The sequence below is a fragment of the Leptonychotes weddellii genome, chromosome 9, assembly GCF_054177405.1.
Source record: "Leptonychotes weddellii isolate Sample4059 chromosome 9, ASM5417740v2, whole genome shotgun sequence".
Lineage (NCBI taxonomy): Eukaryota > Metazoa > Chordata > Mammalia > Carnivora > Phocidae > Leptonychotes > Leptonychotes weddellii.
Window position 1 is genome coordinate 83,981,895 of NC_138377.1, and position 24,125 is coordinate 84,006,019.

Below are 24,125 nucleotides of genomic sequence, written 5' to 3' on the forward strand. Positions count from 1 at the left end.
TCCCATTCTCTCTCTCAAATGAATAAATAAAATCTTTAAAAAAAAATTTAAAATGTTATTGCTAGCAAGTATTTTATTTCTGCCCTGTCTTTTACTGTTTCCTCCCATCCATTGATTCATATCTCTAGGTTTATGAAAATTTCAAGTGCTTGCTGTGATTTGTTACTTGCCACCATATGAACTTTTAAAGGATGAAAGAGCAGCTTGTCCAACTTCACAATTGGATATCTCTGCTAAGATCCCACTCCCTCAACACTATGTAAAAAACAGTAATTGATATTATTTTTATTATTAGGCATACATAATTGTTTTTGTATAATGAAATTATATATATTTGAATGCATGTTCAATATTTTAGCTATAAAGATACCAACTATATGCCTGAGAAGTTTTCCTCTTATTCTAAATTTCAGAGAATTCTCTCATTAGAATTTCAATTCCACCAAAGAAAGATGATGTGCTGAACTAAGTAGTTTATTGATAGCTTGATGTGAAGGAGTTTATCAGTATTCTATGGAAAGACATAAAGTGAGATCTGCTTCTAGCCAAGTGAACTCTAGATCTAGAGTCACACTGGAAAGGAGCATGGAGAAAAGAAAGCCTGGCATAGAAACCTGTGAGACTTGAACAGCCACAACCCAAGGTACTAGACACCAGAGGTGGAACCTGAGGACAGGGTTCAAAATTGTGATGAGCAGCAAATGGTTAACATTACCTCATTCTGCCCTGTTGTCTAGGTCTATAGCACTGTGTGATTCTTCCATCAGTTTTATGGATCCCCTTTTGGCTATGAATCAAGGCACTGAGGAAGTGTCAGTGTGAGCCCTCAAGGCTGGGATGGGAGGGCAAAGAGGAACAGATTTGAATGAGCAGGATCCATAATCTGTGAGCAGAGTAGAGTAGGGAGCATAGCCTCGCCCAGCAAAATGTATTTCTAGATGCCAGTATTCCAGTGTGATAATCTTAAGTGTCAGATTCAGAGGGTCAGTCCAGGCTCAAGCCATCAGAAGTGTGCAAGAAGTCCAGAAGCTCAGGTGTTGGTGAAAACAAAGTACAGATGGTCTCTTAAACAGTGATGGTTTGCTTTCCTTTGGCTTTTTTGGACCACCTAGTGCATGCCAAGTAATTCATATATATTATCTCTAATGTTCTCAAGAATCTTGGAAAATTAGGGTATTCCAATCCCCATTCTACATGAAGAAACTGAGATTAAAAGCTTATTAAGAGATGATCATTTTACATCTATCCGTCAGCAGAACTAGGGTTTAAATACTAGTTGTTTTTTTTTTTTTTTAAAGATTTTATTTATTTGACAGAGAGAGATAGCGAGAGCAGGAACACAAGCAGGGGGAATGGGAGAGGGAGAAGCAGGCTTCCTGCCGAGCAGGGAGCCCGATGTGGGACTCGATCCCAGGACCCTGGGATCATGACCTGAGCTGAAGGCAGACCCTTAATGACTAAGCCACCCAGGCACCCTAAATACTAGTTTTTACTTTAGCATCTGCTTTTTCCACTACAGCCTCCCTGCCCCCCCTGCCCCACCGCCACCATCTCTCAATGAAATGAAGTTCTGTTCTTTTCATCTGGGTCTTGACTCCAACCATGGTTAGACTGAAAAATACACATTTTTCTTTCTTTAAAATCTATTGTGAGCTTTGCACAGTGGCAGTATCATAGTCAATGAGGTTTATCTGAGGCGCGATTATTGCTAATTAAAATATATTGTGGATGGATTTTCTTATTCTGCACTCATTTCACATCCTATTTCTCAAGACTTTTTTATTATGCATAAATCTGGAGGCAACTAATAGACATTTAAAAAGTCAGGTCAAAAAATAAGATAGCTGAGAACCAATATGTGGAAAGATTACCTACTGTATTCAATTAAAAAAAGTTTATAGTCTGTGATAAATGGGTATTTTCCACAAGATGCCCTAGGAATAGGTTTGTGATTTTGGTTTGGGGAAAATTATTTTCCTAATAAGATCTGTGGTCTTATTTAATAGGAATGAGCACTGGAAGATTGTCACAGGTCTTATGTAGATTTGCACCACTTGCCAGAGACAGTAAATAAGATTGTCACTGCAGCCTGATTAATTTTCAGGACAAAATTTGCATCTCCTCTCTTCAGGGATATTGTTACCATGGTGATGTTATGACATCAAGCTTTGCACAGAGGGTTGCTGTTTCTTACCTGTAGACTTTGGCTTGTGCTATGTAGGAAGAATTTCTGGCCATTTGGGGAAATTTTTTATATATGTCAAAGCCAGGGTAAGGATAGAGAAATGTCCATTAGGATGTGGACTCAGTGACTGTCATAATACCTCTTTCTATTTTGATGTCTATTGTAATATTCTGAATGAACGTAAGTGAGAACATCAAATCATATACTTGTATTTGCATAAATTTAAGCTTCCAGTAGGGTGTTTTTCTTTTACACTCTGGAAAATGTAAAGTGTGAATAATTTCTGTTGTTGAGAAGATAAAAAACCACTTTCCAGGTACAAAGTATCATCATAAGTGAATTTTCTGACAACACAGCACCCTGATTTACTGTTGGGAAAACTATTCTTTGCTATTCTCAGTCCATGATGTTCAGATGAGACTGACAATTTCCTCAGCCCTTGATGAGATTGTGACTCAGAATTGGCCAATTATAGTACTGTATCTACTTGGTCATAGTAAATGATTCAGGATGGACTCATGACAGAAGCCAAGCCATTGAGAATCCTTCTTGAAACTTCTGTTTATCAAGAGAACTATGCTCTGTTTCAGGCATAGTTGCTTAGCTGGTAGGATATAAGCCTGAGTTGATAGACATCTCTGTTACCAGTTGGGGATATTCAGTCTAAAAATGAAGTTGACATAGAAAAACAGCTGAGAGAGAAGATGGCACATTTTGACCACTTGAACTCAGTAACATTTACTCCTTAACTTTTCAAAAACTATATGAAGTGACTTATTGCTTAAGCCAATTTGAGTTGGGTTTCTCTTGCTTGAAACTGAAGAAATTCTGAATACCAGAATCATCAATCTACTCATACATATATACAGGTTATTTTTAATTTAAAATTTTGCTAAATACCTGGAATTTTGCTCATAACTAGCATGGTCAGAGATCAGCCATCTCTGACTTTTATGTCCTATCCCTTTAGATGTTTTTCAGTTGAATTTTTGTTTTATTTTTGCTATTTTAATATTTCTATTTTAGAGAAATGAATTGGGTCAGTTATTTGGTAAATATAACTTTTTTTTTTTTTTGCTGTGTCTGTGTTTTACTGATTTTTTTTTTTTACAATAAGTAATGAAACAATGGGACTAGTGATATTGTTCATGGAGAGACCAATGGGCGAGAAGAGGAAACCTGATGTCAATGTTATACATATATGGAGAAAGAAGAGACCATAATGGAGAATGAAAATGAAGGCAAAGTGTGTAGTCTCAGAGTCAAGAGAGGAAATGAAAGAGTTCAGGAATGAGTTAAAAGTCTGCATATTTAAATATAACACAGCAATCTTTGCATTTGAGAAAGTTACTTAATTTACACTTTATAAAAAGAGAGTTTTAGTATTTACCTTATAGAATTGTGTGGAAATTAAATGAGATAGTATTCTAGATTGCTCACAAAGCCAGGCATATTCATATATTAGTATGTTGATAGTTATTTGCTTTCAGATGCTTTTAGGAAGTTTTAAAGAATGGCATTTTTTTGTAAATGTACAGAGTGTACTGTATAGAACAGGTACCTTATATTGTTTACATCCTAATCCAGTTCATTTTCAGAAATAATGTTTCCAGGAATTCTAAGTTCTTCTAGGAAGAGCCTTTAGTTATGCCTTGATGATATATAATATCCATACTGAAAGAGAGTCAGGAACATCTCAGAACATCTTATCAGGAGAACAAGGCTCTGCGACTGTGAATGCATGAACTAACTCCAGAGAAGTCCAATCTCATAGGGTAGGGCCCAACTATAGAGCTGAGGGTTGAGAATAGTAGTACTGGAAAGACCCAGGCAGAGCCATTGTCCTAGCCTACGGGGACTTGAGTGCCATAATGTTAGGACCAACGTAAATGCCTAAGGAAGGCGTACCTGAACCCAAAGTCAAAAAAGAATACTCAGCTGAAGAGACCTCATATTAAAATTTTTGAACTGCTTAATTTTCCAGTGACCAAGTTCAAGACTGATCTTAGAATTTGGAGCAGAGTTGGATTTGCAGGATTTTAACTTTTCAGCAGTTATCAATTTGTGTCGAGAACTATGGAAGATGTCAAATGAACCTGGCTAGCAGAAAGAGAAAGATCATAGTGCAGGAAGTAGGCAAGGGATTTCATTGGCTAATTTTCTACATTTTTCTCTGGAGGAAGGCATAGAGAAATTGACTTAAAGACAGAGACTACCCAATGGTACAAATGGCAAAGATGAAATAATAAGGTTAAACATGGACCATGTGGTAAGGTAGACATGTGTTTTCTTTGCCTACTCAGTATCTCTTGCTTTCCTAATCCACGTGGTTTGAGCGAGTCTGAACCTCCAATGAAAGAAGTAAACCTAATTAAAGTTGGGCCAATCAAAGCACTTCATAACCTTAAACTAATTGATTGAGTATGGGCACATGACATTTCATCTAAGTTGTATTAATTTGTTAATATTAATTAAGTTGTCATAAATTTGTTTATAATTTATCTCTCTTTCAGTGTCTGTAGGATCTCTAGTGATGTTTTCTCATTTCATCCCTGATGATAATTTGTGTTCTTTCCCCCAATCTCTCTCTCTCTCTCTGTTTCTGTCTCTCTCTCTCCCTCCCTCCCTCTTTCCTTCATCCCTCTCTCTCTCTCCCTCCCTATCCCCTCACCCCATTCCTTTTTATTGAACAGTCTAGTTAGAGGTTTTTAACCATCTTTTGGACTGATTTTCTCTGTTATATTTCTTGTTTCTGTTTCACTGGTTTCTGTTCTTATGTTTACTTTTTTCCTTCTTTTTACCTTGTTTTACCTTTACTTTGTTCTTCTTTTACTATCTTCTTCAAGTAGAAGCTTTAGTTATTCTTTTCAGTTCATGGCTCTGCCCCCAAATTATATTATGTTGGGCTTTCATTTTCATTTGTTTAAAATATTTTCTTCTGGTACTCGTTTGTGATTGAAAGTAGAAACCAAGTTACCTGCTTTTTGGGTGGTTAAGGGTGAAATAGAGAAAAGAGTATTATATATCTGAGTAAATTTTTGGAAAACTCATTAGAACTTTAAAGGAGTCTTTTAGAGAGAGGAAAGCAAACCATAATTCTCTTAAGAATAGAGAACAAACTGAGGGTTGATGGAGGGAAGAGTGGGGGATGGGCTAAATGGGTGATGTATATTAAGGAGGGCACTTGTTATTATGAACACTGGGTGTTGTATGTAAGTGATGAATCACTAAATTCTATCCTGAAACCAATATTACACTGTATGTTAACTAACTAGAATTTAATAAAAATTTGAAAAAATAAATAAGGGGCAATCTTTTAATACCTGATTTGCCCTACAACCCAGTGGTTTAGTATATAAAGGAAAGGTAAGAATATTTGACGCAGATGAACATACATATCTAGCACATCCAGGCTCATGAACCTTGATTTCTGCTTATATGCTGTAATGTGGCTTATGCCTCCAGCTCCCTCAGATATGTGTATTTGGTAGGAGCTACTTGCCTGGAGTCATTTCCAGAAAATTAATTCCCCATCATGGTCATGCAGCAAGGGATATTTGAGTTGCAGCAACTTAAAGTTTTATTAGACCAAGTAATTTTGAATTTTAGATGGGAGCCTTTAAACTGAGGAACACCTTTAAATCCTAAATGATCTACTTTGATGTTGCTTTTATAATTACTGTCATAAGCAGTGTTGTTAGGAGGAATTTGAACTAATCTGCATTAAAAGATGAGCTATTTTCTATTTTACTTGCTTGAGGGTCAAAGAAGACAGGAAATAACATAGAAGAGGGAAAAAGGAAGCTAGAATAGAGGATGAAATAGCATGGTGGGAGGCTGGAGTCCAGGTTGTAGATTTTCAAAAATCAGGAGCAGTGATAAGAAAGAAGGAAGAGGGAAAGAATAAGGAAGGAGGAGGTATTTGAGAAAGAAAGCTCCCAGATATTGAGTATTAAGTTATTTGTGTTTCTGTGATGTAAATACTTCCAATATCTCAAATCCTTAGTAGAGATTGCTAGACACAAAAGTAAATGAATTAGTAAATTTTGCAGAAATTAAGGAAGCGTATTGGTTTCCACATCTGCATCGGCACCAGGCACAACAGAAGTAGCATGCATGAGATGGAAACCGAGCTAAAATTAGGAGTAGAAACCTGGAGTCAGATTTGGGAATGTAAACTCCTGGGAATTTTCAGAAATCTGAGAGAAGACATTAAACTTTTCAAACTCCATGGAAGAGAGATCCAGCCGAATACTATTGTAGATTTATTGAGCAGAATGACCCTAAGTGACCTCTGTGTTAACCTCAGGGCCCTGTGCTGCCAAACACCAGTAATACTCTCACTGAGCAGCTATTATTAACCTACTGCTGCTGGCGATGGCTGTCTGCTGGGGAAAACTATGCCAAGAAAAGGTTCCATTTCTTCCTCAGCTTTTGGTAGAGGACTAGGAGGAAGATTATGTGGAAAAATGGAATGATTTCATTTAGATGTTATAGGATAAACCAGCTTTTTGGGGTGACACATTATCAGGCTGAAAGTACATGGCATGAAGGTTTTATTCAACTTATTTAAAATAATGAATGCAAAGTTATTTTTTAAAACAACTTAGTCACCCAGAATTTATTTCATTCCCAAAGGCAGTTCATAAATTAAGATTTACACTTAACATGCTGCTTTCTTAATTTGGAACATGTTGGTATGAGAAAATGACACACATTATTTTAGGGCTTCTAATTTAGCTCTTAAAGAAATGCTATTTTTATGATTTATATGAATGTTATATATCATATTTTCATGTTTAATTTCTTAATTTTTTTGATATGCACATCTGATATATTGGTGGTTATATAGAAATAAGATGAGGCAATATATTATCTAGTATCCTGTCAATCAGAACTCTCTTTTATAGCATGATTACACAGTGAAAATTAAAGATAACAATGTAAATAAAACACTATAAGATTTTGATATGTGTGAATCATCTTCTTAAGGATATTATTAAATTAAATTATGCTTGGGGGCGCCTGGGTGGCTCAGTCATTAAGCGTCTGCCTTCGTTCATGACCCCAAGGTCCCGGGATCGAACCCCGCATCAGGGTCCCTGCTCGGCAGGAAGCCTGCTTCTCCCTCTCCCACTCCCCCTGCTTGTGTTCCCTCTCTCGCTGTGTCTCTCTCTGTCAAATAAATAAATAAAATCTTTAAAAAAATAAATAAATTATGCTTGATTTCTTCTTAGTATTTTGATATGACTGATAAAATTTTCAATGATAAAAACAACACAGTTGTATATTATCCGTTGTCTCATTTTTTCCTCATGAGATTTGGAAACACGTTCAGAAAAATAATGCTTGTCTGTGGCATAATGGCTGACGCACTACCTCTTAAATTCTACAAGTGTAAGTATGCATAGAGCTGATATTCATGATTTATTTCAATCCTCAAAAGAGTTGATATATTGGTTTGAATAAGTACCCAGTAGGGCTCCGTCAGAGTTTATGATTCAAAACTGTAATTTTATGCCATAGATATATTTTATTTAAGATTGAAATATTGTAAGAAGTTCTTATATGCGTTTAGAAGTATCTATTGGTAATGTTGTTTAATATTTGAAGTCTGCTAATTTTAAACATTGAAAATTATTAACTTTGATTTTTTCTTTTTCTTTGTATTTTGGTAAATGAGTATATACTACTCATAGAACAATAAAGCTAGTTAACATGCATTCACCAAAGCAGTTAATAAGCACAGAAAAACAACAACAATAACAACAAAAAGAACTCCAGGTACTCTTTATAATATTTTAATGTTATTTTAAAAATTTGAATATTTAGGGGTGGCTCAGTCCGTTAAGTGTTGGACTCTTAGTTTCAGCTCAGGTCATGATATCAGGGTCCTGAGTTCAAGCCCCAAGTTGGGATCCACAGTGGGTGTGGAGTCTACTTAAAAAAAATGAATATTTAAACATTAATATGGTTGTGTGGTATGAAGGAATTAATTTGTACAGTTATTGATTTCACTTGCCAAATAATTATTTTCAAACTTTTTATTTTCTTTTTTCAGTTCAAACTTAACATATCACCCTGACTGCCTCACAAAATCAGATTGCAAACACAAATAGATGTTCTGAGTGGTTGTTTCCAGATTTTTAAATTTCACAGACTGGTGAAATTAAAAGGAAAGCAAATGAAAAGATTGGCTCAGGTTTGTTAGTATTTTCTATTGCCAATGACAGTGTTAAACAAAAGAAAACAAAATTATTTATAATTATCATTATTTCATAAAAGAGAGGATATAATAAACAACTCCTCACCTAAAAAAGGAAAGAAAAAGGATGGTTATAATCTCATACAGAAGAAGTCTTTGAGAAGAACAATTTATAAAACAAATTCTGTCATATTTATTTTTCATTTTTCATGCTATGAACTTCTAAACTCATACTCAGAAAAGTTTATCTAAATGGTATCAAGGGAACATATTTCTCGGCTGTTACCCAAAGCCTCTTTTTATCTCCCTGGCCAGATTCTTGGCTCCATGCCTCATTCCTGATACCTGTTTGTGTTGTCTTTCCATTGCATAATCCTTTTAATTCCACTTCTGGCTTTGCAGACCTGTCTTCTGTAAATGTTTTGGGCCATGCACACTCCCTAGGTTTTATCATTCTCTGCTGCTTTAGGGTGAGAAATCCCTGTGCTACCCTCCTGCCATTTGGAATTCCCATCTTAGCTGTGCTAGTCTCAGCTTTGATAAAAAAATTCAGACATATTTTCCCCAACCCAAATCAAATTTCAGTTCTGCTAGTTATAGCAGCACAATGCATCTTCTCTTCCTGGATATTATTGTTCCTTGTTCCAATGACATTTAAAATAAGAACATATTTTGTTCAGTTGTATAATATAGTTGTCTTAAACTTTGAAAATGTGTGTGTTTTTTTTTTTTTCTTTTTAGAGAGGAGAGGAGATGGGGGAGGGATAGAAAGAGAGGGAGAGAAAGAATCTTAAGCAGGCTCCATGCTAGGGAGCAGCCCCACAATGTGGGGCTTGATCTCATGAAACTGACACCATGACCTGAGCTGAAAGTAAGAATTGGCGCTTAACTGACTAAGCCACCCAGGCGCCCCTATGTTTTTTTTTTTTTTAAGACGATTTACTGAGGTGAGATTCACATAATGATATGTTTTAAATGATATATTTTTAAAAATTTTATTTATTTATTTATTTGGCAGAGAGCGCAAGAGAGCACAAGCAGGGGAAGTGGCAGAGGGAGAGGGAGAAGCAGGCTCCCCGCTGAGCAGGGAGCCCGATGCAGGACTCGATCCCGTGAACCTGGGATCATGACCTGAGCTGAAGCAGACACTTAACTGACTGAGCCCCCAGGCACCCCTTAAATGATATTTTAAAGGTTGTTTGTATGACCTGAAATTTTCAAAATTTCAAAATAAAACGGGGTGTTTTGAGGATCCTCCAGCAGGTAGCTTAGAGGTGAAGGGAACCATAGCAGTCATGTTCCACCCATAATGCAGTGTAACGATGTTTGAATTAAATGGTCATCCAACCTGTATTTGGACACTTCGAGTCAGGAAGAGGTCATTGCCATATAAGTTATCTCATTCCATTGTTGAGCACCATCACTGGAAATTTCTCTCTGAAAATGACCTGAAATCTGCACCTCTGTATCTTTTTTCTAATAATAGCCCTTAAGCTATTTGGAGATAGCTATCAATTCCCTTTAGGAGTCTTTGCTTCTCTAGGTTAAATATTCTTAGTCCTTTCAACCATTCACTTTTTATACATGTTTTTGGGACCTTAATCTTTGAAACTGAATTTTCCTAAATAAATTCACCATTTTCAAAGTGTTTGGATTCATGTCAGCTCCTAGAGCTGGTCACCACGTTCCTGAAAAAATCAGAAAACAGAGCATTGTTGACTATTTCTTTTGGATCAGTTGGACGAAAGTATTCCTATTAATACAGCGTGAGACTGGGTTAGATCTTCAAAAGTGTTCACATGAATTTTGTAATAAAAAAAAAAATCCCAAGATTTCATCTTTGCTGCTGAAATAGGTTCTTTCTATCCAGTTTTTGTTTGAATTTCTGAACCAAAATGTAGGGCTTCAGACTTTGTTAAAATTAACATTGCCAATACATTTTAGCACACACTGTAAGATGGAAATACTTTACATTATTTAAAGAAAGATCACATTAAATCTTATTTTATTATTTATAATATATGTATTTCTCCATTTCCTCTTATTTTCACATTCAGCTCAGCTTTTTTTAAAAATAAATCTGTGTCAGTGATAAACAACAAGGTGAATCTGCTCAAGGACTGTATTTTTGAGACTTCTCATCAAGTTTATACTCTGTCATTAATTCACATTAATTGGATATAATTTTCTAAAAGCCATGAATCCAATTAAATATATTTTATCATTCAGCCCATGTTTTATTCAAGGACATAATTGGAAATTAATTGGAAACTTTATTGCTTACTTTCTAAAAGATAATAGTATCTGAATAGCCATCTCAAACTTAATAGTTTTGCACATACTAGTTTTGTTCCCTTGGAGTTCATTGGACTTTTTTTTCTATTAGAGTAAAAATATAGGGGCACCTGGGTGTGGTAGTCGGTTAAGCGGCTGACTCTTGGTTTTGGCTCAGGTTGTGATTTCAGGGTCATGAGATCGAGCCCCACATAGGGCTCCGTGCTCAGTGGGGAGTCTGCTTAAGATTCTCTCCCCCTCTACCACCCACCCCCTGCACTCTCTCTCATCCTCTCTGTAAATAAATAAATCTTAAAAAAAATAAAAATACAGAGTCTTTCTTTCTTTTTTTTTTTTTTAAAGATTTTATTTATTTATTTGAGACAGAGAGAATGAGAAACAGAGCACGAGAGGGAAGAGGATCAGAGGGAGAAGCAGACCCCCCGCCGAGCAGGGAGCCCGATGCGGGACTCGATCCCGGGACTCCAGGATCATGACCTGAGCCGAAGGCAGTCGCTTAACCAACTGAGCCACCCAGGCGCCCAAAAAATAAAAATACAGAGTCTTTCTAAGAAATGTGTTTGTGAGCATTGATCCTTCAGAAAGGAGAGCCTGAGGTAGCAATTAAAGTGTGGTACAGGCACATGTGTGGTAAGATAAAGGAAATAGAAGAAGGGAGGCAAGGAAATACTGGAACAGAGTGAGCAGAACAGAGACAGTAGGTTGCTCAGTGGGCATGTTTGCTTAATATTCAGCACTTCCCAGAAGATTAAGGAGGAATCCCACCTCAGATTAGTCCATGAAAGAGAGTTAAAAAGGGGGAAATATATCTGCTTCGCTCTGTGCTGTCTCCTGCTTTGCGTCAGTCAAGGTTCACCCACACTAACTCCCCACATCCCACCAGCTCAGTTGTCTTGTCCTTCCAGCTTCGTTCTCACCTGGTATATCTGCGCCTGCCCATACGTGGTTAGGGGGCATCAAATCTCAAACCTGAAATTAAGCTGGATGTATTAGTCTGCTCAGGTTGCCATAACAAAATACCATAGTCTAGATGGCCTAAACAACTGATTTCTCATAGTTTTGTTGGAGTCTGGGAAGTCCAAGATCAGAGTGCCAACGTGGTCAAGTTCTGGTGAAAGCTCTCTTGCTGGCATACAGATAGCTAGCTACCTTCTTGCTGTGTCCTCACATGGCAGAGGGAGAGAGACAGACAGAAAGCTCTTTGATAGATCCCACCCTAAGGGTTTCAATATATGGATTTTGATGGGACACAATTCAGTCTATAGCATCCACCTCCTAAAATTCATGTCCTTCTCACATGAAAAATATGTTCAGTCCATCCCAACAGCCCCAATACATTTTTAAATGTTATTTTATTAAGATTTTGTATTTGTTTATTTTGAGAGAAAGAGAGAGCAGAGTGAGCGAGAGAAAACACGAGTTGGGGGAGGGGCGAAGGGAGAGGGAGAAGCAGACTCTCCACTGAGCAGGGAGGGGCTCAATCCCAGGACCCTGGGATCATGACCTGAGCCGAAGGCAGATGCTTAACTGACTGAGCCACCCAGGCACCCCAGCCCCAATACTTTCCCCCCACCCCTTCATTTTTCCCTTCCTGCTATCTTCTTTTTTTTTTTTTTTAACATATAATGTATTATTTGTTTCAGAGGTACAGGTCTGTGATTCAGCAGTCTTACACAATTCACAGCGCTCACCATAGCACATACCCTCCCCAATGTCTCTCACCCAGCCACCCCATCCTATCATCAAGTCTAAATTCTGGAGTCCAGAGTCTTATCTAAACATCATTTAAAGCAGATATGGGTGAAATTCAAGATTCATCCTGAGGCAAAATTCTTTTCTGTGAACCTGTGAAACCAGACCAGTGATGTGCTTTCAAAATACAATGGTATTCCCATTCCAAAAGGTAGAAATGGGAAGGAAGAAAGGGGTGACAGTTCCCAAGCAAGTCTAAAACCTAGCGAGGCAGGGGCGCCTGGGTGGCTTAGTTGGTTAAGCATCTGCCTTTGGCTCAGGATCCTGGGATTGAGCCGCGCATTGGGCTCCCTGCTCAGCGAGGAGCCTGCTTCTCCTTCTCCCTCTGCCACTCCCCCGGCTTGTGCTCTCTTGCGCCCTCTCTCTGTCAAATAAATAAATTAAAAAAAAAAAAACCAAACCTAGCAAGGCAAATTACATTAGATCTTCAGGTAGGGGAAAATCCTCTGGTATGATGCTCTGCCCTTTACATCCATGAGGGTGGCCGCATACCTACCGCACCATCACCCCCATGACCCTTTGGGGCAGCCCTGTCCCTTTTGGTCAATATTAGGCAGGAAACAATAGAAATAAAATGCATTGTAATCATGTAAGTTAATATAATCTTTCTAGAGAGCAACTTTGTGATGCAAATTAAAAGCCATAAAGCTTTGCATATCTTTTGGAGCAGTGATTCCAAGTTTAGCTATTTATTTATTATTTATTTTTAAAGATTTTATTTACTTATTTGACAGAGAGAGACACAGTGAGAGAGGGAACACAAGCAGGGGAAGTGGGAGAGGGAAAAGCAGGCTTCCTGCTGAGCAGGGAGCCTGATGCGGGGCTCGATCCCAGGACCCTGGGATCATGACCTGAGCCGAAGGCAGACGCTTAACAACTGAGCCACCTAGGCACCCCGCCCCAAGTTTAGCTATTTATAATAATAATATTTCGATACTTGCACAAAATATTTCAGTACAAGAATGTTTATCACAATTCATATATTATTTAAAAAATATTTTATTATGTATTTATTTATTTATTTGAGAGAGCGAGTGTGTGCGTACATGCGAGCTGTGGGGGGGTGGGCAGGGAGAGGGAGAGAGAATCTCAAGCAGAGTCCCTGCTGAGCATGGAACCAAAAGAGGAGCTCTATCCCATGACGAGGAAATCATGACCTGAGCCGAAACCAAGAGTTCGTTGCTCAACTGACTGAGCCACCTAGACACCCCCACAATTTTCATATTATAATGAAACATGTAGAAACCCCAAATGTCAACATATAGTTTCTCAATAGCCTAATATGCAGAGAAATGACAACATCATATTCAGACCATTTCATGTCATATAAGAAATCCAAGGTATAATAAATAAATGAAGCAGGTTACCAAACAACATGTGAATTGTAGATGCTGTGGGTGCCATAGCCATGTATCTTCACCCTCACTATTTCAGTGTATGCTTGCTATACTTCCAGTTGGCAGCATCTACTTCTGTTTGCCTGAGTTTTTTTTTTTTTTTTTCTTTTTGTTCGTGTGCTTAGCAGGCCAGGAGTGCTAAAGAATAATGCTCCTGAATGATAGTAATTGATAGAGTTCATGTGTGAACAGCCCAGGTCATTCACTCCTTTGTTGAGATGACTTAGAGAACAGTGCTACATACTGCAGAGTTCCTCATTGGGATCAGCTTCAGGGATCCACAGTGATGCCTTCCCAGGTCATGTACCCTCTATTGGCTGCTTTCTCTTCCCTGTCTCACTTTTCTACTCTCCTACCCGTGTTTCCTGATGTCATCTCTCAAGTGAACAATTAACACTTAAATCATTGTCTCAAGGTCTTCTAGGGACATTCAACCTAAAACACCAATTCAAACAATTTCAATTAAAAATAATATGTATATGTATATATGTATATATATTAAATATAAAACTGACTGGAAATATGTACATTGAATTAGCAATATTGGTTATTAGTGGGGTTGGTGAGATTATAGATGGACATTTTCTTCCTTTTTACTTAGTTACATGATCTTTAATGAACCTGGAAGAAGTAAAAAGTAATAAAAGTTATTTTAAACAGGAAAAAACAACAAATGCTTTTTCTCTTGTTCACTCTTTCTCAATCCCATTCTCATTTCAGTCCCTTCAAAGGAAAGCTACTTAATATGAGTTCCATTGATTTATAGTGCAAGGACTTATTGTGTAATTATATAATGGCTTTTAGTCAAAGGAATATTAAACTAACAGGCCTCAAGCAGTTCCTGTAGCAAGTGAATTTCAATTTTAAACTTTCAGTATTCTCTCTGCCTTGGCCACATCTTTAAATATTTCAGAGCTAAGAAATTCTTTTTTTCACCAGAAGAAGATTGACCTGGATAAGTGAATAGTATTCTCAGAATTGCAGGTATAGATATGCCTGAAAAATACCCTCTCCCTAGATTGTGTTATTTTAAAATAATACTGATTCCTTTTAGATGAAAAGGTATCAGACCTCAAGATTTCAGACGTGTTCATTTTCAAAAAAGCTTAAAGGACAGTTATGCTTATCATACAATTCTATTTGTAGGGTTAGAGAGAAAAATAAATTCTTTAGACAAATCTTTAAGTCTTTGAAATGAGTAGTGTAATGAGTGGTAATGGACATTGAACCAAGAGTTTGGAGACCTGAATTCATAGCCTTAGACCAGCTAGTAACCTGTTTGTTCAGCTGTGGATTTGATAAACTTCAAGCAGAGAGAAAACAATGAGCAAATTGAAGGAATGAGTTAATTTCTATTGGGAACAGACAAGTTACATAAGTAAAGTGATCTAATTTGGACCTTTTTTTTTTATGTTTGATAAAGACATGAGTACTAAGAAATATTTCTTTACCCTAAGAAAAGCAATGGTTGCAGGTGTGATTGATGAATAGTAAATGCACTTGGCCTCAGCTATAAAAGGTGTATGGGAAGTGTGGTCTGTGGGTAATTGTATTAGTTTGCTAGGGCTACCATAATAAAATATCACAGAATGGGTGGCTTAAACAACAGAAACTCTTTTCTTCCAATACTGCAGACTGGAAGTCCAAGATCAAGGTTTCTGCAGGTGTGGTTTCTCCTAAGGCTGCTCTCCTGGTGTTACAGATGACCACCTTCTCACTGTGTCCTTTCATGGCCTTTTCTTTGTACATACACTCCTGGTTTCTCTTCTTCTTATAAGGATACCAGTCCTATTGGATTAGGGCCCTACTCTAAGAGGCTCATTTTAACTTAGTTATCTCTCCAAAGGCCTTATCTGCAAGTAGGGCTACATTCTGAGGTACTAACAGTTGGGACTTCAACTCATGAATTTTGGGGGGCACTATTAGGTCTGTAACAGTCATGTAGGTAGGAAGGTGGAAGAATGATGAAAGCTCAGATTTTGGGACCACTAAACTCCATAATCTATTTTGAATCTCAAGCTATATTTTTCTTGATACAGCTTTGAAAATCTGTTTCTAAAATTATATTTCTATTTATCTATTTCTTTTATTTTGATAAATATAGAAAATTGCTAAAAATTGGCTCCACGTAAGTTCATTATGAAACATTCACATACAAAAAAATTGATTACATATTAAGGCAGAAGAAAATTGTCAACAAATCCCCCAAACTGGAAATCCTGAAACTACAGCATGAGAACAAGAAATCAGTGACTAAGATATGGTAAAAACAAAACCAACAAAGTAAAGGAAGACAGTAAAGTAACAGCAAAGAAATATTTTTTTTTTTAAGATTTTATTTATGTGTTTATTTGAGAGAGAGAGAGTGGGGGAGAGGGACAAGCAGACTACGCTGAGTGCAGAGTCTAATGCTGGGTTCCATCGCACGACCCTAGATCATAACCTGAGCTGAAATCAAGAGTTGGATGCTTAACCAATTGAGCCACCCAGTTGCCCTGAAATCATTTTTAAAAAGAAACTCTTCTAAAAACTTGGGTTAAAGAGGCAAGTAAAAAAACTATGTGGTAGACAGGGGTACTAATGAAAACTTTTCAATTATTCTTCTTGAGTACTCTGAAATTATGTTAGTAAATGTTATGATGTTATTAAATAAATTAATGTTTATAAGTAAATAGTAAAAAATAAAACACTAAAACTTTATATTTTTTGAAAACAAAAAAATTTCAAAATGTATGTTATACATTCCACTTCAGAAGGCAGATAAGTTGCAATACTAAAGAAATAAGAATAAAAGAATTAATGACTGTAAGAGCATAAATTAATCAAATGGAAAGGAAAATATTTGTCTTCAGAGCTATTTCTTTTTTCTTTTTTTTTTCAGAATTATTTCTGAAACTGTTTCTGAAACTATTTCTTTTAAAAGACCATCTAGACAACCCAAATATAAAACATCAATTATGAAGAGGTATTTTCTCAGCTAATGAAGAAATTTAACCATTTTTAAATGAATACTAACTATACATTTATATCAACAAATTTAAAAATATAAATCAAATGAATAACTTTCCTGAAAAAAAATTAGCAATTTGGACTCAAGAATAGTTGGAAACTATAACTAAAGGGACTACAAAGAATAGTTAGAAACTATAAATCAGAGCTCTCTCCCCTCTTCACCCCCAGCCCAGAGGTATCAGATCCAAATGTTTGTGCAAAGTCCAATTCAGCTTTTAAGGCACAAAAAATTGAGATACTAAAGCTATTGCAAGCATAAAGATATACAAATTAGTAATTCATACTATGAAATGGTATGTTACTAGTTCCAAAAATGTTGGAGGATAACACCAAAAAATAAATTTACAGACTTATCCCATATGTGAACATAGAAAAAAAGTATTAAAAATAGCCATCTAATATAGTCTAGCACACTATTAGAACAACACTGTGCCATATTTCAGAAATACAAAGATGGCTCAGCATTTGGAAATCTATTTGATTCACAACATCAATAATTAAGAGAGAGAGTATATGATTTTTTAAAAAGACTTTTATTTATTTATTTGAGAGAGAGAGAATGAGAGAGAGAGAGAGAGAGCATGAGAGGGGGGAGGGTCAGAGGGAGAAGCAGACTCCCCGCTGAGCAGGGAGCCCGATGCAGGACTCGATCCCAGGACCCTGAGATCATGACCTGAGCTGAAGGCAGATGCTTAACTGACTGAGCCACCCAGGCACCCGAGAGTATATGATTGATGCTAGAAAGGCCATTTGATGAAGTTTAACATCCATTTATGAGCAACTTCTTTAGTAACTTGTAAATCAAAGAAAATATGCTTAATTTTAAGTTTTTTTTTAATCAGTAGTTAAATAGCAGAAATCATACTCATTGAGAAACAGAGGAATTTCTATAAATTTAGGAAAAAGACAAAGATGCCCACTCATTACTATTATTTAACATCAGGCTGGAGATCAAAGGATACGAACAAAGGAGCAGTTACAGAAGGACATACAAATGAACAATAAACAATAAACATGAGAAGACATGCTCATCTGTAGTAATAATAGGAATGAAAACTAAAACTACAATAAAATATGATTTTTACTTATCGGATAAAACAATGCTTGATTTTGATACAATTGCTCTCATTATATAAGCCCTTCTTATGTGCCTTTCTTAATGCCCCCACTTATCTGGGGATTAACGAAAATCACTTTACAACTATTCTTCACTAATTCCAAAACCTCAAGGCATCCACTGAAAGTCAATGACTTTTCTCTTCTGAAAAAAACTGCAGACAGGAGAGATCTGAGTAGTTGAAGGAGGTGTGGGATGTAGTAGAGGTAGAGCTTTGGTCCTGTGAATGGTGGTGGGTTTTTTTCTAAATTGTCTAAGAATAAATACACCTTGCTATTGTAAGGATTGATTTCCTTCCTGCCCATTAACATGACTTGAATTCTATTTCCTGTAAAATAATAACCCTTACATTATTTTGCTAAGGTGCAGTCTTTTCTTCCTTGTTCAAGGTTATATTATAAACCTTTATCACATTAATCTATCTATGAATAGAAAATGGCCAACTTGCTGCTCTCTAATCCCCAGAAATCTCCATTGATCACCTGACTGGATTTGCAGCAGGCAGGGAAGGGTGGAGGATATTTCAATGCATTCTCACCTCACTAGCAATTGAGAAAAAAATTGTATTACATGATTGCACTGATCGACAAAAAAAATGCAGCCAGAGACCATTTGGACTGCTCGTCTATAGTTCTTAATAACAAAAGGACTAATTTAAATGAAAAGAGGATGGGATGCCTGAGTGGCTCAGTGAGTTAGTGGCTGCCTTTCGCTCCTGACCCAGGGTCCTGGGATTGAGCCCCACCTAGGGCTTCCTGCTCTGCGGTGAGTCTGCTTCTCCCTCTGCCTTCCACTCCCCCTACAAGTGCTCACTCTTTCTCTCTGTCAAAATAAATAAATAAAATCTTAAAAAAAAAATAAATGAAGAGAGGAGGTGCAGTGATTCATCTAAGCCTCTGAGTTATCTTTCCTGGATCTGGAGGCTGAATGCTGGGCTTGTCTTGTTAATTGTGCTGCAGGGGTCAGAAGAAGGATGCTCAGGGAGACCTTATAGCTTGTGCAGCCTGCCCCAGCAGGGTCCTTCCCTCTGCCTAATGTACAAGTTATTCTTGCTTGGGAAAGTGTGCTGTCCACAAAAAGTCATATATCCTTTGTTGTTGAAACCAAAGGCAGTTAGGATTGTTGATTTTTTCTTTTGGCCAAACCATAAAGAGCTAAAAATGACCCCTATAGTCCGGAGGGATGAAAATAAGATAAATTCTAAGTTATAGACTCAATTCCATTACTCAGGGATGTAGAAAAAGTGATGTTTTCTATAGAGACTTTACTGAGACCCAGATTTAACAACAAGAATAATAAGGAGAGAAAACTAACTGATAGCCCAACAAAATGGATCAGAGATAGAGATCTTGGCTCAGAGTTTGGGGTTTGAAAAGTATAAATATTTAGGGCCCGGGATGACCAATGGTTCCTGCAGTCACAGAGGACCACCACACGGGGGCGGCAAGCCTTTGTAATCATGAAGTGGCCAGATCCACTTCTTTCTAGGTTGTGACCACATACATCACGAGCTACCAAAAAGCAATTGTTCATACACTGGTATAAACATGCATGATTTTGTTTTCTTGTGAGGATATTTCATGAGTAGAAGAAAATCATTAATATTTTCTTCCATGTCATGCATTGCTTTATAAAAAGTCGAATCCATAAAGACTGTTGTGAGCTTACTCATTTTTATCTCAATATTAGGATATATTTCCCCTCCCTCCTGAAAACAGTTCATTAAGCATATTTGGGGGTTCCTGTAGCTTTGTTCCAAATATGCTAACTAATTCCCTCAGTATCCTTGTTACATGGAGATCAAATCTTTTGGGTTCCTCATTATTCTTATATAATACAGTTTTATCCAAATCCTTCTCCTTCAATAAAACATTGGAGATATTTTATGTCTTAAGTTCACCAAGTCTCACCCACTAGAAATTATTTTTTCCTACTTTCCTCCTCATTCAAGCAGTTATTTTCTATCTTTACAACATTGACATACATTGAATATTGTTGGCTGCTAACTGTCCCCTGATGTGCATTCTCCCTTTTCTATTGTGACACAACTCTTGCATTTTAGCTGTACTGTACATGCTGTTCTTTTTCACCCTTCTTTCTTCTTTTTTTCCGACTAGCTGGAATGGAAATGTCATGGGCCACGTGCATAAGCACATAATCTCACTGATGGCAGAGCAACAAGATTGAAGAACCTTGACCATCCAGCTTGCTTTCCTAGGACTGCTTACACCTGGATCTAAGAAAATGCACTCTATCTTATTTAAGCCACTGTGGTTTGGGGGCCTCTCTTATAGCAAGTGAACCTATATCCTAACTAATACAAGCATCTAATATGTGCCAGGTGATAGTGGAGCACATTGTGTGCATTATCATATTTAATCCTCATAACCACTCTGTAAGGCAGTTCTTATCGTTATTGCCATTTTACAAATGAGTACCTCAAAGGATAGGGACTTAAGAGGTTTGGCCAAACTCATACAGCTAATAGGTGGGAAAACTAAAGCCTCTGCTCTGAACCACCAGGCCATACATCTACTCAAGGATGACTCCATCCCTTCCCTCATTTCTCACATCTAATTAAGACCAAGTGCCACTAGTCACTCTTGACACTAGTGTTGAAATCTATTCCTTTCTTCCCAGCTCTACTACCACAAGCCATTCCTGTTCTTCCCAGGTGGTTCCCCAGTTGCCAGTCATTTTCTCCTTAATTTGTTCTCATTTAACCTCCAAAGTTATCTGCCCCCAAGATAGATTTGATTGCTTGAATTCCTTGTCAAATCCTTTTACAAAGGCCTTCATTTATGTTATGGCTCCTGGAATGTCTTTTTTTTTTTTTCTTTTTCTTTCTTTTTTTTATTACTATGTCTTTTTAAAATTTTTATTTAAATTTTAGTTAGTTAACATACAGCACAATACTGGTTTCAGGAGTAGAATTCAGTGATTCATCACTTGCATATAACAACCCAGTGCTCATCAAAACAAGTGTCCTCCTTAATACCCATCAGACATTTAACCCATCCCCCACCCACCTCCCTCCATCAACCCTCAGTTTGTTCTCTATTGTTAAGATTCTCTTGTGATTTGTTTGCCTCTCTCCATCCCCTCCCCCACTTCCAATATGTTCATCTGTTTTGTTTCTTAAATTCCACATATGAGTGAAATCATATGCTATTTGTTTTTCTCTGATTGACTTCTTTCACTTAGCATAGTACATTCTAGCTCCATCCATATCATTACAAGTGGCAAGATTTCATTCTTTTTGATGGCTGAGTAATATTCCTGGAATGTCTTTTTTGACCTCCTTATTTTTGCCCCACTTCCTCTGCCAACCCCCACCCCCTCCTTTCTCTAGTCCCTACTAATATTAATTGACTTAACATGCTCATGCCATGTTCAGCCATGTTTATTCTTGCCTTGGAGTTTTTGCATGTGCCTGGAATATTAATTCTTGATTTCCCCTGACTGACTCCTTCTTCTCCCTCAGGTTCAGCTTATGTTTGAATTTTGGAAAGCATTCTCTGAGTCTTCCATAACTAATCACTAATCACTTCCATAACAACCTCTGGTCATTTGTATCAGATGTAACATTCTGCTTTATGTCTTTGATATATTCCTGACAGGTCTGTGATCTCCTTGAGGGCAGATCGATTTTGTTTATTGCTATATCCAGTTGAGATCACAGGACCTCACACAAAGTGGGCCTTTAATAAATATACTCTGAATGACTGAATAAATGGTTGAAATTGGGAGGTGGCAGCAGATGTCCATGAGTCTCCCTAGGTCTGAGCCTGTGGCCTTGGTTCAGGTTTGAAATTATGAATTCTGGAAATTGAAAACATTGATTTTGTGTGGTTTCCTCTTCACCTAGCATCTTGATTAAACCCAGCACTTAAAATGGCCTATTCCAACATCAACCTGTTAGGAGAGTGATTATTATGAAGGTGAGTACTTATGCTTTAACTCCTCAACTTGTAATTATGCATCCCTTTACCCCCCAAAAAATATATGAAGGGAAATATTCCTCTGCTACTGGTTTCTGGAGCTGGAGGTGTTGGAAATGTCCACACAGTGGGTGTGTGAAGTGGATGAAGCCAAAAATCTTCAAGAGAACCCACAGAGCAACTATTATGATGTGTTACAATGACCTCTGATCTAAGCTTCAGGAAATCTGGCTCATTGTTCATGTTTCTGGACTCACAGTCAAATGTCCTAGAGAGCCATGTGTCTTCTATATTTCTGCATCAATATTCAGTACATTCCACCATACTACACCAGCTTCATTCTCAGAGCAGGGAGAACTAGTGGTGATGATAACAGCATCTTTGGATCTTTGGGAGGAAGTTGTGGGGTAGGGAGTGAAGATTTTATGAGTTGGAAAGGAGAAATGACTCTAGACCACATTGATCTCTTCATCTTTTTTCTTAAAATGACTACCATTCATAGTTTTCTTTCTTTCTTTCTTTCTTTGTTTTTTTTTTTTCTCTTTCTTTCTTTCTTTCTTTCTTTCTTTCTTTCTTTCTTTCTTTCTTTCTTTCTTTCTTTCTTCCTTCCTTCCTTCCTTCCTTCCTTCCTTCCTTCCTTCCTTCCTTTTTCTTTCTTTCTTTTTCTTTCTTTCCTTCCAATACAAGATGTTGGGGGGGTGGTAGTAATGGACAATGGTAATCATGATCTAAGTTCAAGAACTTCAAATCAGGTTAGTTATCCTTTATTGTTACTCTCTAGAGATGATTGCCAACATCTTTAAATTCTGCATGTTAAATACCATTGCTGTCGATCCCTTATATTTCCATTTCAGTAATCATAACAAGGGTGTAAGTCCCAGTGACTATGAGTCATCAGAATTATTTTAACAGCTTTTTCTCCAGGCTCCATGTCTCTAGGCTCTGCATCTTTAATCTACCATATGCACTACAGCTCAATTAATCCTCATGAAGGTCTGTACTGACTGGTCCCAAATCTTGAATGTTCTCTATGACCAGTTTATCTTCAGGATAAATTTCAAGTGCTAATAATTTAAGATTCTCACAATCTGGCCTCAGTTTACATTTGCAATATAACATCTCATTGTTCCTCTAGGCTGATTATACCTATAACTGACCTTGTTGGGGGCGCACACACCTTGTGGAGGAGAAATCATACTATTTTCTCTAGTCACTTTCTTCAGCAAGCTAAAGCTCTTTAAATGACAAGTTCATCAGGTTCCATGGCTTTTTGGTCAGTCTAGTTCTTTAAAAGCCTCCTCTAGTACAATTTTTAAATTCTAGTTTTATCTCCTCCAATCCATTTAATAGGCTTCATCTGTGTCCCAGAGATCTTCAGGATAGTAGGCTTGCTATTGCCCTCCTCTTTCTCTTCCTTGCCTGGTTCTAGATCCTTTGGTGTGTTAAGGAGGAAGAAGAAAGACAGGGGGAAGTCCCTTTATCTTTGTGGCCATTGTAATCTTCTTTCTGGGCTTGTCCTTGTTTCTCTACTGTCAACTTGTTGTCAGAGCTTTTTGTGTTTTCCTTACCAAATTGTGGGCTTCTGAGCTGCTCTACAACGACATCCCTTTCTTATCTCCACACCCACTTTGTCCTTTTCCCAGCTCAAAGAGGTTCAGAAGGCAAATCACTTAGTAGTATGCACCAATATACTTCTAATAACAAGATAAAAGATCAGTTACCTTTATGTGCTAAGTAAATCTCTTGGAGGCCACCTCACTTGGCTTTGGGGGAGGACTGAACTCCCCCTCCCCCTTTCATGAAAAAGAGAGGGGATGATAATATGAAACTCCTGCCCTGGCAGATGACTCACATTTTTGACATTTCCTCCACTCCCCTTACCCCCACCATTGTACATTCCTCTGCTTGTGTAGATTGGATAGGAGTGTTGTCATGGGGTGATAGTTTTAGGGTAGATAAGGTAGCTTAGTTGCCACTAAAAAGCCTTAAAGTGGTGTCTGACCTTTCAAGGGTTTTCCGAATGTGCTTGTTGTCAACTGTTGGTCCTTGGCTTTAAGTTCTGGGAAACTAGGAAAAGTGTGACTGACTGTTCTTATAGATTCCTAAATAGGCGTATTTCTTATAATAAAAATAGTAGCTAGATTTTACTGTGCATTTAAAAGGCTAGGCATTGTACAAAATACTTTGCTGTGTTATCTCACTTAATCCTCTGACAGCCTAA

The 24,125-nt window shown here is 37.3% G+C and overlaps 1 pseudogene; it reads left to right on the forward strand.

The window, feature by feature from the left end:
* The first annotated feature begins 1,651 nt into the window (after window positions 1-1,651).
* On the forward strand, window positions 1,652-1,731 carry LOC115942257 (U4 spliceosomal RNA; annotated as a pseudogene).
* Window positions 1,732-24,125: the final 22,394 nt, after the last annotated feature.